The sequence below is a fragment of the Suillus bovinus genome (genome assembly GCF_016758785.1).
Source record: "Suillus bovinus strain UH-Sbo-P2 chromosome Unknown EDB93scaffold_55, whole genome shotgun sequence".
NCBI lineage: Eukaryota > Fungi > Basidiomycota > Agaricomycetes > Boletales > Suillaceae > Suillus > Suillus bovinus.
The window spans coordinates 208,296-224,060 of NW_024542111.1; positions in this window are offsets into that span (position 1 = coordinate 208,296).

Sequence of the window (15,765 nt, forward strand, 5' to 3'; positions counted from 1 at the left end):
ATATGATCTGTCTGTTTCAAGTTTTCCAGACTTTCATGTACATAACTTACTCCCCCAGGCGATGCGCTGTTTCCAGTAATGTAGTTAGTTGTTACGCTTGTCCGCTACAGAGTTGAAGTATACCGAACCAGCTTTTGAAATTTGCACATCTCTATCTCCCCGAGGCAGGCGACTGGTGGCATCAATATCTCCGAGGCAGGTACTGCCAGTGGCCATCAACTTCCGAGTTGGCCATTTTCCTCACCCAGGATCTGGCATCATTGCCACCTCCGAGGCAAATGCGCACGGTATCTCTAGTTAATAAAAGCCCGGCCGGCGGGAATGGCGGGCTGATCACATCACGGCATTCGTGCGCCTGGAGGTCCCACAGACTAGAACGAGTTATCCTACAGAGTACTCCTCTGCAAAGGACAGCAATTGGAATTCAAAATAAAAACAAAGCCTCATCTTTGAACTATACAATGATATCATGATCCGACGCGACCCTCTATCGCGCTGTTGAGATAGCAAAGATGAACCAAAAAGTCGTCCAAGGTGAACTATCAAACGAATGCTCACGCATGAGAATCAATGGCGATGACCTGATCGATGCATCCCTCTTGTATTCTCCGACACGCTGAGCCTTCACTAGCAAAAATGGACCAAAAAAGGACCGTTTCAGGAGAACCATCCTCGCTCGCGTGAGACTCAGCTTCTACAAATAAACCGCTGAGTCAGTCGTTAATCTGGAAGTTGTCCATCAGATACCGATCACATGAGTAGACAAATGAGAATATTTTTCGAATGGACCTTGCCCGCGAAGGGTCTCTTCAACGGTTATCAGCAGGTCGTGAAGTCCGTCTACTTTGATTTCATACGTTATGGGAGTCTCCTGGGCTAGAACAGGCCTTCGTCTGATTTCTGTGACACGGATGAAATGCAAGCCAGATACAGTCTGCAGTCTGCGAAGCGAGGGAGCTCTCAGCTTTTCAAGCTGGCCATAAAATATCAACGCCGTATCTGTATGTGCAGGTTGTCACAACGAAGAGACATGCGTGCGAATATGATCTTCAGACAAAGATGAAAGGGTGCGTGGCGATCTCCTGTAGGAGCCGCCTGAGTGGGTTCTGCTTCTCACCGTAGGTTGTTCAATCCAAACTGCTCTTGGAATAGCGAGTTCTGCTTCGCATAGACATACTGCTAGCACAAATCTGCACAACGAGATTGGCTCGGACTTTGAAAGAAGTTGTGGCAGATCAAACCATCACCCATCGTCCATCATGACATATCACGTGATTCGCAACCATGCGCAAGAAAGGCGCATGGACCTTAATCTGGACGGGAACGCGAAGTTGAATTGACAATGAATACACAATTTGATCTCTCACCCATACAGTTCCTCTTAACACCAAGGCGACCTCAGATGTCCAAGACGCGCATGGGACACAGAACAATGATCCAAAGAGCTCGGGGAGACGCATAGTACACAAGATAGCCTAGTTCTTGCCGCTGCTAGAGGTCGATAGACTGAAACATGATGGCGATGGCCTTGAAGACGAACTTTCACGTGAGTGAAAAGATGTCGGCTGAAAGGCATGACTCATGACTGTGAAATACCCAGGCTCAAGCGCATCTCAAGACCGTTGAGGCAGCATTGATCAGGTATAGGACGGGAGTGAACGAGTCGGAGACGTGGTTGTCTGAACATTGCTGAGTGCTGGAAACCAGTATCACTGATCAGTTGACATAGCGGAATCCCTGGGGTGAAGGTGGGTTATGGTTTGGATTCGTGTTGAGTATCTTAATCTGTGAAGGTCACCAACGCAGAATTAATCTATCAACTACTAACAGTTTTACGACCGACTCACCAGAAATTAAAACCATTCTCACGCACAAGTAGACACTAAGAGCTCTGATGGTGGTTCAAAACCAACTCCTTCGAAGTAATTCCAAGGATTAAACCAGAAGAAGACTACGAAGGAGAGGGTGTCGGAAGCTGTAGAGTCGGATGGCTTTGTTTCTTCCTCTCTCCTTGTATCTCTCTTCTCGCGTATCGAGGTCTTGACGTTGGCTGAGATGATACTATCAGATTTAGAGTGCTCAGGCTGCCGACATAGACTGATTTTTGAGCACGTGACCAGACACGAACGAGTTTGTTTATTTCATGGCAGTGCTAACTAGTGTTGCCGCGAGGCGAATCGAATCGAATCGAGGTGGAAATTTGTGGTACCTCGACACAGTTCGATACTTACGAGTTGCGCCTCGTTCGACTCGCGAGTTACTAACGAGTTCGGAATTATGCGAACCGGTGGTTCAGCCAATGAGAAGCCAGGGATGCTAGATACTGCCAACGACGATTTTTGCAAGTAAATACACGATGAGCAGACAGAAACTACAATAAACTAGTTGCAATCAATTTCCCTTGCATTTGCAAGCAACTGATCGAGCTCGCGAAGATTCCCGGCAGCCATTAGCTCGTCAACTGCTCTTGAAGTCACAGGTCCAGATATCGTGTAGTCCTGCTCATTAGCTACCAGGTCCTCCGTAAAATTGAGGCGGTCTTGCTTGTAAGTGAACTTCAGAACTTGTAGCGCCTCGAGTATGGTCGGAGATAGGTTGCTGCGCCGTAGAGTGCAAGTCTCTTTGCTTGATGAGAATGTGCGCTCGGAAGGCACAGATGAAGCTTGAGCAGGCAGAACGTCCATGGCAACACGAAATAGAAGCGGGAATGTGTGTTCTTTTTGCTAGAATATAATACTCCTTAATCTTATGAAATTAATGAAAAAAAATGATATGACATACCTCCCAGAAACGAACTATATCCGTTGTGCGTTCAGCCACGTCAGGTAGTAATCCTGCATCTTCATAACGAGAAAACTCGCACTCGGCATCTTTCCTGTCTTGTTCGAGTTCCTTGCGAATGAGTTCCTGCACAGTTTCTGGTGCTGTCGTTGGTTCGGAGACAATGATGGTGGGAGTCAGAGGAGTAGCGCTAGTAGTAGGAATCGAGGCTGAGCGCCGAACAGTTACATTGAGCTTGTTCATGCGCCCGTATCCAGCAGACAACGACCGGGAAGAAATTGCTGTTGAGTTGGTGAGCTCATGCTGTGATGTCGAGGGCGTTGATAGTTCCTGCTGGGCCTGGCTAACTCTGATGGATGTACGAAATGAAGTCAGATATTTAAGTGTTTTCCTTCAATTGAAAATTTCAGTGTCCAGTCAGGGTTTCAATAGCCGAGAGTGACAATCCAGATTCCAAGTTCTTTTGGATGTTGGAGGGGAACTTAGTTGCCAATCTGTGTGCCAATTGCAATGAAGGGATACAACAATAATGACCATTATGATGTAGTACAGGGGATTACGATGTATGGATGTAAACTACATGAACTCGTTTCTAACTCGCGAGTCCAACGAGTTGTAACTCGATTTAGTTCGGAAGGTTCGAGTTGAAACGAATTGGGTCATTTTCGAGCCGAGCCGAGTTTAGCTCGAGTTGACCTCACCTCGACAACAACACTAGTGCTAACTGCTGATTGAACCAGAAGGTTCGACATAAACATTATTGCGTGCCCGCAAAGTACGCCTCTCATTTCCCAACTTGAATTACTTCCTTCACGACTCATTCTCATCTTTAATGGCATTATGATTTCCACTATCTTCGATGGTGCTGTCCACGTCAATTCTGACACCACCCTCGTTGACCGTGGTGATGATTTCGCGAAGGATACGAGAAAGCACTTAGCCTAAGGTATGAAGTTTTACGGTCTACTCAGCTTTAATTGCTTAATGTTTGAATCTTTGTAGGATGACATCATGACAGCGACTGTTCCAGTAGCAAATCTACTCCCAGGCACGAAAACATTCACGATCGATGACTCAAGTGGGCCCTCTCAGCGGACGCAGCTCCAACCCTCTGTCCTATAGTACGGATATCTTATGACCAACAATGTTTTGCTTCTCGTCCACACTTCGAATCTAACGACCACGCCGCTCTCTCTCGGTAGTATCCCGCCTCGACCGAAACCCCCGGATACCAAATGGCATCAAAATTCCCGCCGAGGCAGACACAAGGTATGGAGATACTTTTCGAAACCAAATGTCACACTTATTGTCGTTTATTAGCACAAAACTAGATCCGCTTGCTTGGCCGCTGTCCGTGGCAGTATCGAACGCTTCTACGCCAAGCAACTGGAACACTACTATGATCAGTGAGTGATTTCTGGCGTCGTCCGGTTTACCCCTTGGATTTGTTATAGATCACCTTGAACAACTCCACAACGAGCTCCTCGTCGACTAAACTGCTCTTGTCGACCGCTAGGCAGCTGCCATGGCGCAACTTGGACTCACCTCTATGCTGTCGCCTGCACCACTTCTACATCAGATTCTTCGACGTCGGATGACCCCTACGACTACATCCTATAATGCAGCTTGTTGAAAATAATGGTCTTAGGCACATGACAGCTTCTTCGACTACTGTATAACCAGGAGTTCTACGTCCACTATTGACTTCATGACCATCCTTCTCACGACCACCAAACCCTCAGTGCTGAACGGAATGATGTTCTTCAAGTCGCACACTCTACGGGCATCAAATGACTTTTTCAAATTTATCTCATCGCTCAACCATGCTACAGCACTGAATCTTTGCTTTGATTTAGCCGCCAGCGTAAATCTTTATCACGAGGTTTAACCTCGCCGTTTCAGTGCTAACAACCAGAAGAATATGAATTCAACGCGGCTGAATTCCAAAAGCCTCAGATACAAGCGCCTCCTTTGCATATAGCACTCCTGACACTTGTCATAGCAACTTTACGCATATCGCATGGCCAAACTTTTGTTTGTGAGTAGTCTCCTAGTGCTCACAGCCATCGCTAAAGCACGGTTATGACAAGTAACATGAAGGCTATCCAGTTCATCTACCTCTCCATCCTTGCCGCTCTGGTTGGGGTGAATGCAGTCCCCGCCGAGAAAGTTGACCCGTCACGGTACTGCCTCAATATATGCACTGCTTCCCCTCCTGGCTGCCCAGAACCATTCCAAGCTGTCAAAAATAGGGAAATCGTCAAGTTTAATCCAAACTGCTCTTGAAATAGTGTCTTCTGCCTTCTGCTGGATAGACATACTGCTGATGTAAATCTGCAGAACGAGATTGGCTTGGCAGATCACATCGATCACATATCGTCCACCATAACAAATCACGTGATTCGTAATCAGGCACATGCATGGAAGGTTCTCATGCAAACCATCAACCGTTCAATTTTCAAAGACCCACAGACCGTTTCAAAATTTATACCTTCTGCGCTGCGAGACTCGGGCTCGTCACCAGTATAGATTCACGATGGATTCAGAAGAAGGCCCTTATGCTAGTACCTACCGCGCATGAAGCTAGTTATAACAGATTCGCGCTCGATCGACAGTTTCTTGTGTAGGGAATGCCGTTTCTGTGAATTAGGAGCTAACAATCGTTTTACATCTTGCATTCTGATTGCGGTATAGTGCTCCCTGTTATGGAATCATGAACGAGGCCATCATCGGGGCGTTCTTCCTCCCAAGCGGACTTGGAAGCTTCAGTAAGTGCAGAGCACTGTATTCTCAGTGCACCAATGCGATATTAACAGTCGGAGCTCTGGTTGCTGGCCTGAAGCACAGAGGAGCATGGTATCCCGAAGACCGCTTGAGAGCAACGTGGATCACTGCCCAGTTGTCTATTGGGGCATCATGGCTGATCGTGATGTATTGGGGGCCCGATCGGCCTTGTGCTGAATATAGCATACCTTTATACGAATGAATTGGTGGTAAGTCCTGCCAGCTGAATTCCTCACCCCGTATATAAAGCAATTTACTGACTTCATAGGTCGACTTAGTGTTGAATCCTATCAATTCTTTCAATGTGAATATGTACATTCTCAAAGCGCAGAAGCCATAGCTGGCATGTCAGTCTCCAGGATATTATGTGACTATCAAATCTGAATGCGTCCATTTACCTGTCAGGGCGAGCCGGTCATTCATTATGTCTGCTGCCACTGTTCTCGTCGTTCTATCCATCGAGTGCGTAGGCGTTGCATGGACGGACACCATCTTGGCTGTTCTTGCGGTTATTTGATAATGATAGGGCTCTTTTCGACTGCAAGACTGCTGATACTGACACAATAACGCTTTAAAATTTCTTTCGTAGGATCATTTCCCTGACGCTGATCTTTCATAGTGGCTCAGAGCCACCTTGAGCAGAGCTGACGCCCTATGCTAAATGCCCCCGGGGGGGGGGGGGGGGGGGGGGGGTTGTGAACTTGACTAGAAACAAGTTGACAACAACTAGACGCTCAATCACACCTGGAACTTCGTGCTGACAGGTATATGTAGCGGCTTGTGGAAAATCGTGAGCTGAACTCCTACGTGCTCCACATCAATCACTCGTGAGTGAATCCGAGATGTAATATGATATGCGGTTGATTCCTCTGTGGTAGCCAGAACCGGGTTGATACCATGACCTGTGCTCACTTGCTGTGTGATGGTTGGATGCTGTGGGCGTCTACAGACATTCGGATGCTTTGACTGAAAAAGTTATCGACGTCGACCGCCACCCATTAGACACTGCATATTCGAGTCATCGTGTATTTTAGTCCTGGAATGACATGAAAAACACGGCACCAATGCGAACGTGTGCCCTGGATCAAAATTTCTACATAGAACTGTCAGAAAAGCCCGCATCTTTAGGACCAGAGGGACTCTCCATACCAGATGTCATTGATATGTCATCGACCATTGTGGCTGGTTGTGCCTGGTCAAGAACTCGTGTAAAGGCAGGGTGGCAAAACTTGGCAGAAATACGATAGATAAGCTGGAGTAGGCCCCCCGAATGCATGGCTATGCCCGACATTGAGTGATCCCGAAGGGCAATAATATGTAATTATAGAAAACACTTGGCAGAATTCCATAGCCAAACTCTCAGAGATGTAACTGAGATGGGATAACGTAGTTTGAATAATTTTCAATAGAACGTGTCACTGACCAACGGCAATTTCGAGCAGGTTCAGCACAGCTCGCAATGCCTCGCATGACTACTACTTCCAGATATTAATGACTTTGTGGAGACACTACTGGCAGCTCGAACTTCAATCTAGGGTCGTAACAACAACCTAGTACCAAACCGTATCTTATCAAGCGCTGTACAAAATAAGCAAACCAAATGTAACTGCGACTTTGCGCCCAGGAGTGGGCTTGTCAATTGTCGTAGATCCAGCCGCCCGCTCATTCCCGTTAGAACCTGCAAAACTGACCTCAAGTAGTTTTGCTTCCGTACTATGAACTTGAGATCGATCGCACTCCACCAGAAGGGCTTAATTCAAGTAGCCGGTCTTTGGCTTTGATTTTTCTTCTTCTGATGTATTGTCCTTTGGGGTCTTCATGGGCCCAGGACATAGCCTTTTTTTTTTTTTTTTTTTTTTTTTTGGGGGGGGGGGGGGGGGTTACTCCCGCCGAACTATCGTTTGTGTCTGATTGGTCAAGTATCTTATCGTCGCCTACTGCAGCAGGTCATGATACCCGCTCGTCTTATGCTTTGTCATCATCTTTGTCATTACACGTGCCTTCATTTTGGTCATGTTGTCCGTCTTTTCTTCCTGCATCATGTTTATGCATTTTGTTATCGTCAGTCAACAACCTTCCTCTAGCTGAATATTCTCTTTGCCTGCGTGATATAGCTGAGAAATCAATCTATACGGCATCTTCATGAGCCTCAGTTTATGATCTGATGATCATGGTTTCTCAAGCTCATGCATCTCAGATTACTTATATTATCCATGCAAACAGTCGTTTGGACTATCAGGTTCTACCGACATAGCGACAATTCGAGTGTTGTTACATCAAGCACTTAACGTCTCACAGACGTAGCAAAGTCTGGCTACGGGCCTATTAACCTTGGCTGTCCAACTACAATATCGGTGCGCATTGCCTAAGTTCCCGTGTTTTTGAGAACTCCATATCTTGGTGCTTACAGTGATTTTGAGCAGAATAAAATCGAAGCGGTGCAATTCTGGAGTGCGTAATATGCACCACATATCTAGTAGGATTTTCTACATTTGGCTCGACAGGTATGGTTCTTCAGCATATATAGGCGTGCGAACCCCTTTCCACAGTCGACACAAACAGCCTTGATCCTCCGCCAGTGTACCTCATTCACATGACGCGTGAGGCTATCCTTTCTGATGGCTGCTAAGCATCCGGGCAAGATGCACTTTACTTTATCTTGGCTGGTTTGCGCAGTCGGAAGACTTGGTTGTTGTTCGCATCTGGCTGATGACTCGGACAGCGCCTTTTCATCAAAGTACGTGTCGTATTCGGGCAGGAACTCAGGTTCACCGCGTACCAGGTCTGTCATACACGGTCAGCATTTCAAATAGAGGCTGTATATATTACCAACTTACCTTGGGGGAGTTTACCGATGGGAAGACCCTCCAGTAGGGTATTATCAAACCCTGAAGGACCATACTCTAAGTTTGAAGGTGGAGTCAATGACGGTGAAACGGCATTCAGCTCATCTAGCGCAAGTGGCACAATGGTCTGAGGCTTATCATCGACAATTGCTTGGAGAAGCTGTGTAATGCGAGTGCGGATTTCCAGAATTTCCTCAGGCTTGTGAACATAGTCCATCATATCATGAACTCGGTCAAGGTACTTGAGAATCGATTGCAGACTTGATTTCATTGAATCTTGATCAGGACCATACCCTAACCGTGAAGCCGATATCAATGGGAAGGTTGTTAGCGACGACGTGGGCCTTAAATGTACATCCATGGTAAGCTCATGTTTTTATCTTGGGTCTAGTGTAAAACTCTTACAAGTTCATTTTGAAACTTTGAGTCGCAGGGGAAGTTTAACGAATATAAGAGAATGCTTGTGATCCTTTACAAGATCTTTGCCTTTTTATGAGTGCTTACTGTTTTCTGGCCTGCAAACTGAACTTTGATTCTAGGGCCATGGCGAGTCAACATGAACCAACACTGGACTAATCTTTTGCATGATCGAGTTCTCAAGCAACTGGTCAGAATGACAAATGGACTAGCACGGTGAGATCTGACATATTTTTTTTATCAGGAGAGTTACATCACCGGCCATTGTGTCGCCAACCAAGTCCAGCAAAAGGACCCTGACACACTGCATGGAAAAGGATCTCATGCGCAATCAGTCTCGATTGGGAAATTGAGATCTCTGTTGTGGTACTTTGCTTTTTGTTCCAGTGTGGTGCTTGACACGTTCTTGGCACTGGCGTCAAGTCTACGTGCTGTAGCGTTTCAGAAATTTCAGGGGCGTTTCTATATATAATTTTATACATTGACGCTTCTTCAAGCCTTAGTTAAGGAAACAAGAAGAGAAACCACTCATGAGGACGGAAACACTGAAATCTGAGTGGGGAAGATATAACGTGCAGACTCAACATCGGGCTAAGACACCATAGATACGTCTGGCATAACTACTAGTACGCCACGACGTCGAGTCACCTATCATGTAATATTCCTCCCAAACTCTCCGACCTTACTAGATTTAAATTTACTGCTCTCTGCCAACTATCATGTGCACTGCACGCACAGGCACACCACGATGAGTCACTTTGGTCGGTTGTTATAATCCTACCAGTCTCCAGTCTATCCTTCTGAGCGCACAGGATGCTTTTGCTTTACGCGGAAGCCGGAAACACGAGTAGCCGGCTGAAACCGCAGTGGGAATTCTACCCCGAAGTGAGATATGATATGAATCAGTGGTTAGAATAAGCACTGCGGTACACATACGGTGACATCGCCTACCACGCAGTGCCCAGGCCACAATCCTCCAGTCTATCTATCCTGAGCGCACAGGATGCTTTACGCGGAAGTCGGAAACACGAGTAGCCGGCTAAAACCGCTGTGGGAATTCTACCCCGAAGTGAGATATGTGCTGCCGTGCGCATGTGAATTCTCACACTTGACTGGACGCAGACAGACGCTCACATCGACACCAATCCCTACCTGATGCCGCAGTGCAGATGCCTGCATTCATGCTCACGCAAATCCTTGTCCTGACTGTAATCGACTGCAATATGAGATCGTAAAATTAAATAGAGAACTTCAATTTTGCATCACAGACAGAAGCAGGAATTGAGCGCCAATGAACTCACTGCCTAATCACGAGCCCTGGTCAATGTCAAATCGTTCATCGCCCTGGTGAGTGCAGTTGAATACACTTTGGAAGCACCAGCTATGCATTATAATTCGCGACCACAATCCATTAAAACAAAATATGACGACGAAGAAGTACTCACAATTTGCATTCCTGTCATATTCAGAATCCCAGTCAATATGTAGACTACATGGATTACAATGACGATACAATTTTTTGCCAAAATTGAGATATTTTATTGTTCAGGGCATCATTTCGAATACTTCGTCAACCTCCAGTTCGCTGCATAAGTCAGGTTGTCGGTGAACGAGACCTGTACAGATCTTGTAAGAGACAGCGCAACGTAATTTATGTCAAGACCTACAGATTTCCCGCTATCGATCTTCCAGAATAGGCCTCGTTCATAGTAATCAAACACCACCCTGAAGGTGATACTCAATGCTGAACCTACACCAGTCACTAGAAGCACATACCGATAAGTATCATTGGCGACATCCTCTAGCTGAAAGTCGTCCAGCACACCATCGCCGTAAACAAGTGTGTACGCCTGGATATGAATCAGAAGAAATCTACACTTGTACATCAGAGAAACTTACGTTCATATCGGCACCAATAACTTTACCTTCCTTAGCAGCATCAGGCGGTACGCCTTGGAATTTTATCCAGTTACCCCCGGCACTTGTGACTTTCCACTAAGTGTCTGTGATTAGCTGCAATGACACAGGAAAACGGGAGCCTGACGCACAACTTGCACGCTGTGGGGGTCTTTCGAGTGGAGACAGATACTCCCATTTTCCACTGTCAGAAATTGCCCCTTGGAGTCGGCGTTCTCGATCATATAGTTTGCTTCAGGGAAGGTACAAGTCGACATGGTCAGAAAGAGGAGAGTGTATGATAGGACTAGGAAAAAGAACAAACCTGCATTGTAATGAGTCTGTTATACTCGCCAACCAAGAGGGCTCTCGGACGCGAGATCGGTTTACTCTTCCATTCCAATCTTTGTGCTAGGCTAGACTAGGCTTCGGAATTAATGGTTATACTATAGCTTCTTCCCACGCAAGCAATGGAGACTCACCATGAGCGCTTGAGCCATGAGTGCGTGAGTCCTGACTCAATGTGCCAGATGCTCTCGATAACGCAACAAGAGTGATGGACACCAAGAGCGTTGTCAATGTAGCGCTCCGGGTTCGGCACGTGCGATATGCCACACGCACGTACTAGACCTTGTTTTTGGGAGCCGAAGCATTTCGGAAGGGTAACAAGGCGCCCATTCTCCTGCTGACATCAGTGAACCGGTGAAGAAATGAAATTGATATATAAGGCAATATATTGTCAAACATGGTCGGACCCGAACAAGTTTCTTGTTCATTTCTTCGCGAGAATACATTCCTGCAACCGTATACACGATTGCAAGATGTCCCTTTTGCATTTGTCTCAAATTCTGATCCGGAAGTTTTCACAATAGATCGACTTGTTGAGAAGCAAGCTTAGGGTGAGTTCTCTTGCGCAAACATCGAAGACGAGTGCAAAAAAGTAGACGCAAGGCACACATAGCTAGCATCGGCTACACAGCCCTTAATCTGTAGAACGAACACGAGATATGAGGACGCACCTTAACTGATGAACAGGTGCATATTTAGGGCTGTTCGCCGTACGCCGTACGACGGGACTTTACGGGGCTGTAATATGGTCGCCGTACCTGTACCATTGGTTGTTTCAACCTTGAGTTGATGGGACGGGGTACGGGTATAAAGGCCCCGTATTTTGCCGTATTACGGTGTGACTTATACATGCAGTAGCCACATGTCTTATTTCGCAACAAGTCATTCCGGACCTGATCCTCACACTATGGAGATCCTCAAAGTACTGCCAGTGGTATGTTTTCTACTATAATATCTAATCAACCCCACTCTAACATGTTCTATGTCATGTCCAGATCATATATTCTTTGATTACTTTGCCCCGATCCAGGAGGAACCATGATACCGGTCAAGATATCTACTGGTGCTGTTCCTTTCCTCCCATTGCTTGCTTTCCCCCCTCCCAGTTCCCATATTTTTACTCAATGTCATCTGACGCTCCAGATACATGTGTACTTGCCGAGGATCAAGCTTTTCAGGTGGTTCTTGGCTGTTACAATAACATTTACTCCTATTTCATTTTTCCTTTCTTGTAACCATGCCGCCGACTCTAGACCCTTCTAGACCCGGCTATTCTCTTATCAAGCGGGCTGTCCACACTTCTCTCCTTCCTGATTGTAACATAGATACTATCTTGCGCCGCATGGCGGTTTCACCTATCTTTGCTATCTAGATAGGTTGTACTCTTTTTCCTATCTTTGTTACCATTCTTGTCGCGGCTGCACGGCTCCTTTTTACCTATATAAACCCCATGTACCATAGCTGTATTCCTTAACTTAATCTACTGGGTTTTCCCCTTGAAACCTGATCTACAAGGTCTCCACCCTTGTAGCCTGAATACCTGATTCTAAGACAGTCACTCACTGTCTTAGCCTGAACCCTTGATTGCGGTAGAAGTGCTAAAACCACTCACCGCCTAGACAGAAGTGCTAAAACCACTCGCCGCTGATCCTGCATAGAAGCCGCCACGCTCGTACAGAAGGAACCCTTGAACCAGAAACCTTCCTTGTACTAGGAAGGCCGACGAACTGTCAATTCGACTGGTCTATCTTTGACCTTTGACAGAAGAACTATCCCAGTTGTAACAAAAGATTAAGTTCCTCACCCAGTATTTGTTTTCCAACAGTACTCCACCACCATTGATTCAATAACCGCGAACATCCTTGCCGCCGCATTTGGAAACATGTCGGGACCAACCACATCATCCAGTGCAGCATCCAGTGCCGCCACCATGGCCGCCTTCAATAAGCCAATTGAAATCAAGATCGGAATGCCACCGACCTTTGACGGGAATGAGAAGACCGCCAAGAGCTTTTTACTCGCGGTCTCTGCCTACCTTGACATCAACAGTGAGATCTACAACACTGACAAGAAATGCATCATTTTCGCCACTTCTTTCATGAATGAAAAAGCGGCACTCTTATGGAAGGAAGACTTCCTGACTCTAGCTCAAGACACCACCAGGCTAGACAAGAACAAGAACCCTATCGGGTATGGAACATGGGAAGAATTTAAGAAAGCTTTCCTCAAAGCCTTCACCACGGGAGAAGCTTCAACAGAAGCATGGATCAAGCTCAGGAACTTCAAGCAAGAAGGGTCCTTAGAAGAGTACATCACAGAGATTAAACATCTCTTCCAGCTCACCGGATTGACTGAAGAAGGATCCAAAGTACACTTCTTCACCGCCGGACTGAAATTCGGAATTGCCAATGCTATCTATAGAGCAGGCAATGTCTCGAAGGATCTAGAAGGCATGATCCAATCTGCAAGAGAAATGGACAACACCTATCAGCAGATCTTGGCGCTAAGGCCCAAGAACCAGAACCAGAACCAGAACAAGAAGAACTGGTTTGGACCTGAGAGGTACCAACTAAAGGAGATAGAGACGCCATGGAGGTTGACCGCCTCTCAGAAAAAGAAAGGTCCGAACATATGAGAGCCGGCAAATGCTTCATATGCCACCAGACTGGCCACAGAGCCAATGATAGGGAATTCCACCCCAGAGAGAAGAAGCCGGTAAGAGAGACCAAGCATAAGGAGGAGGAATCAGATGATGAACCTATGGACACCCGTAGGATGACTAAAAAGAAGGATTTTTAGAATGGAGGACTGTATCGACACCGGTACCTCCTATCCCAGTTCGCACTGTACACCATGTTGGAAATAAAGAAGAGTTATGTGTCCCTGCCACTCTCATCCCAACTAAATGTGCGCAACCAGTCGAAACTTCCGTTGTCATCGACTCTGGCGCCACCGGGTCATTCATCAGCCGCGAATTTATTGAGAAACACAATATTTGCACCAAGAAATTATTGAAGCCCTTCGCCATGGTCACCGCTGACGGCAGTGACTGCAAAGACAGGAAGATCCGAGAATATGTAGATCTCGGAATCAAGATCGACAAGAGAGTCATGTATGGAAAATTCAACGTGACCTGACTCTGAACCAAGGACCACATCCTCCTTGGATTCCCCTGGCTCCAAGCCATGAACCCAACTATCAATTGGGCTGAAAGCCATCTTACCCTGGATGAGACATCCCGATCCAAGGAAGTAGAAGAATGGCTAGATGAAGAAAGACAGAAAGCAGGCTTCAAGCCGCTTTTCAAGAAACCAAAGCCTTACCCAAGGAAGGCCCCCAAGAACATCCTGCACCCCAAGAAGGTGCCTATCCCAGAACCAGCGACCCCTAAAAAGGCGTCGACTCCTGAACCCGTTGTTCAGAAGAGAGAAGAATTCCGTGCCTCCATCGAGGAGATTCCCGATGAAGATGAACCTGTTCCACAGCTGAACCCTGACCCCGATGAAGAAGATGAGGGATTTGAAATCCTGAATCTTGACCAGAAACACGACACATGGGTAAAAGATAACTTCACACCAAAAGTCGAAGATTTGGCCTCTTTTCCCCTCACCGACGACGAATTCCTCATTGAATACTCCCAGGACACCACCACAGTATGCCTGATAGAGAATTTGGATTTGGACACTCCCCTCACCTGTGACGGTACATCAGCCTTTGAAACCAAGAAAATGGCAAAACCCCTATCACTTCCGGAATACCTGAAGACTAGCAACAAGTCCCAGGAATTAGCCATGGAAGGTGAGATTGAGAAGAAGAAGAAAACATTTGAAGAATTAGTCCCTTCTTACCTTCACAACTTCGCCAACCTATTTGCCAAAGACAGTCTTAACTCTATGCCACCTCACCGACCCGGAATTGACCACAGGATTGAAACCAAACCTGGATATATCCCGAAATCATCCAAACTCTACCCCTTGTCTGAAAAGGAACGAACCGCGGTCAAGGCATTCATTGATGAACACGTGAAAAAGGAATTCATCTCCCTCTCAAAATCCCCTCAGTCAAGCAGTTTCTTCTTTGTTGGAAAGAAAGACGGATCACTACGGCCTTGTCAAGACTACCAGTATATTAATGAATGGACGATCAAGAACACATACCCCCTTCCTCTCATCCCGCCACTCTTAGCGAAACTTCGCGACACCAAGTACTTCACCAAGATGGATGTCCGATCCGGCTACAACAACATCCGGATTCACCCAGAAGATAGATGGAAGGCGGTGTTTACCACTGGATTCGGACTCTTTGAGCCGAATGTCATGTTCTTTGGTCTTTGCAACTCTCCCGGTACTTTCCAGGCCTACATGAACCAAATGTTCCAACAGGAACTGAACGAAGGATGGCTCATCGTCTATATGGATGACATCCTGATATTCTCCAAGAACCTGGATGAACACCATGAACGAACACGTCGGATATTGGATATCCTCAGGAAAGAAAAACTATTCTTGAAAGCGGAAAAGTCCCTCTTCGACGTACAAGAAGTTGACTACCTCGGAATGATTATCAGACCTGGACAAATTGCGATGGACCCCACCAAACTCAAGGGCATTGCAGACTGGCCGACACCAAAAATGGTCACTGATGTACGATCATTCCTCGGATTTTGCAATTTCTACCGGCACTTTATCCGGCA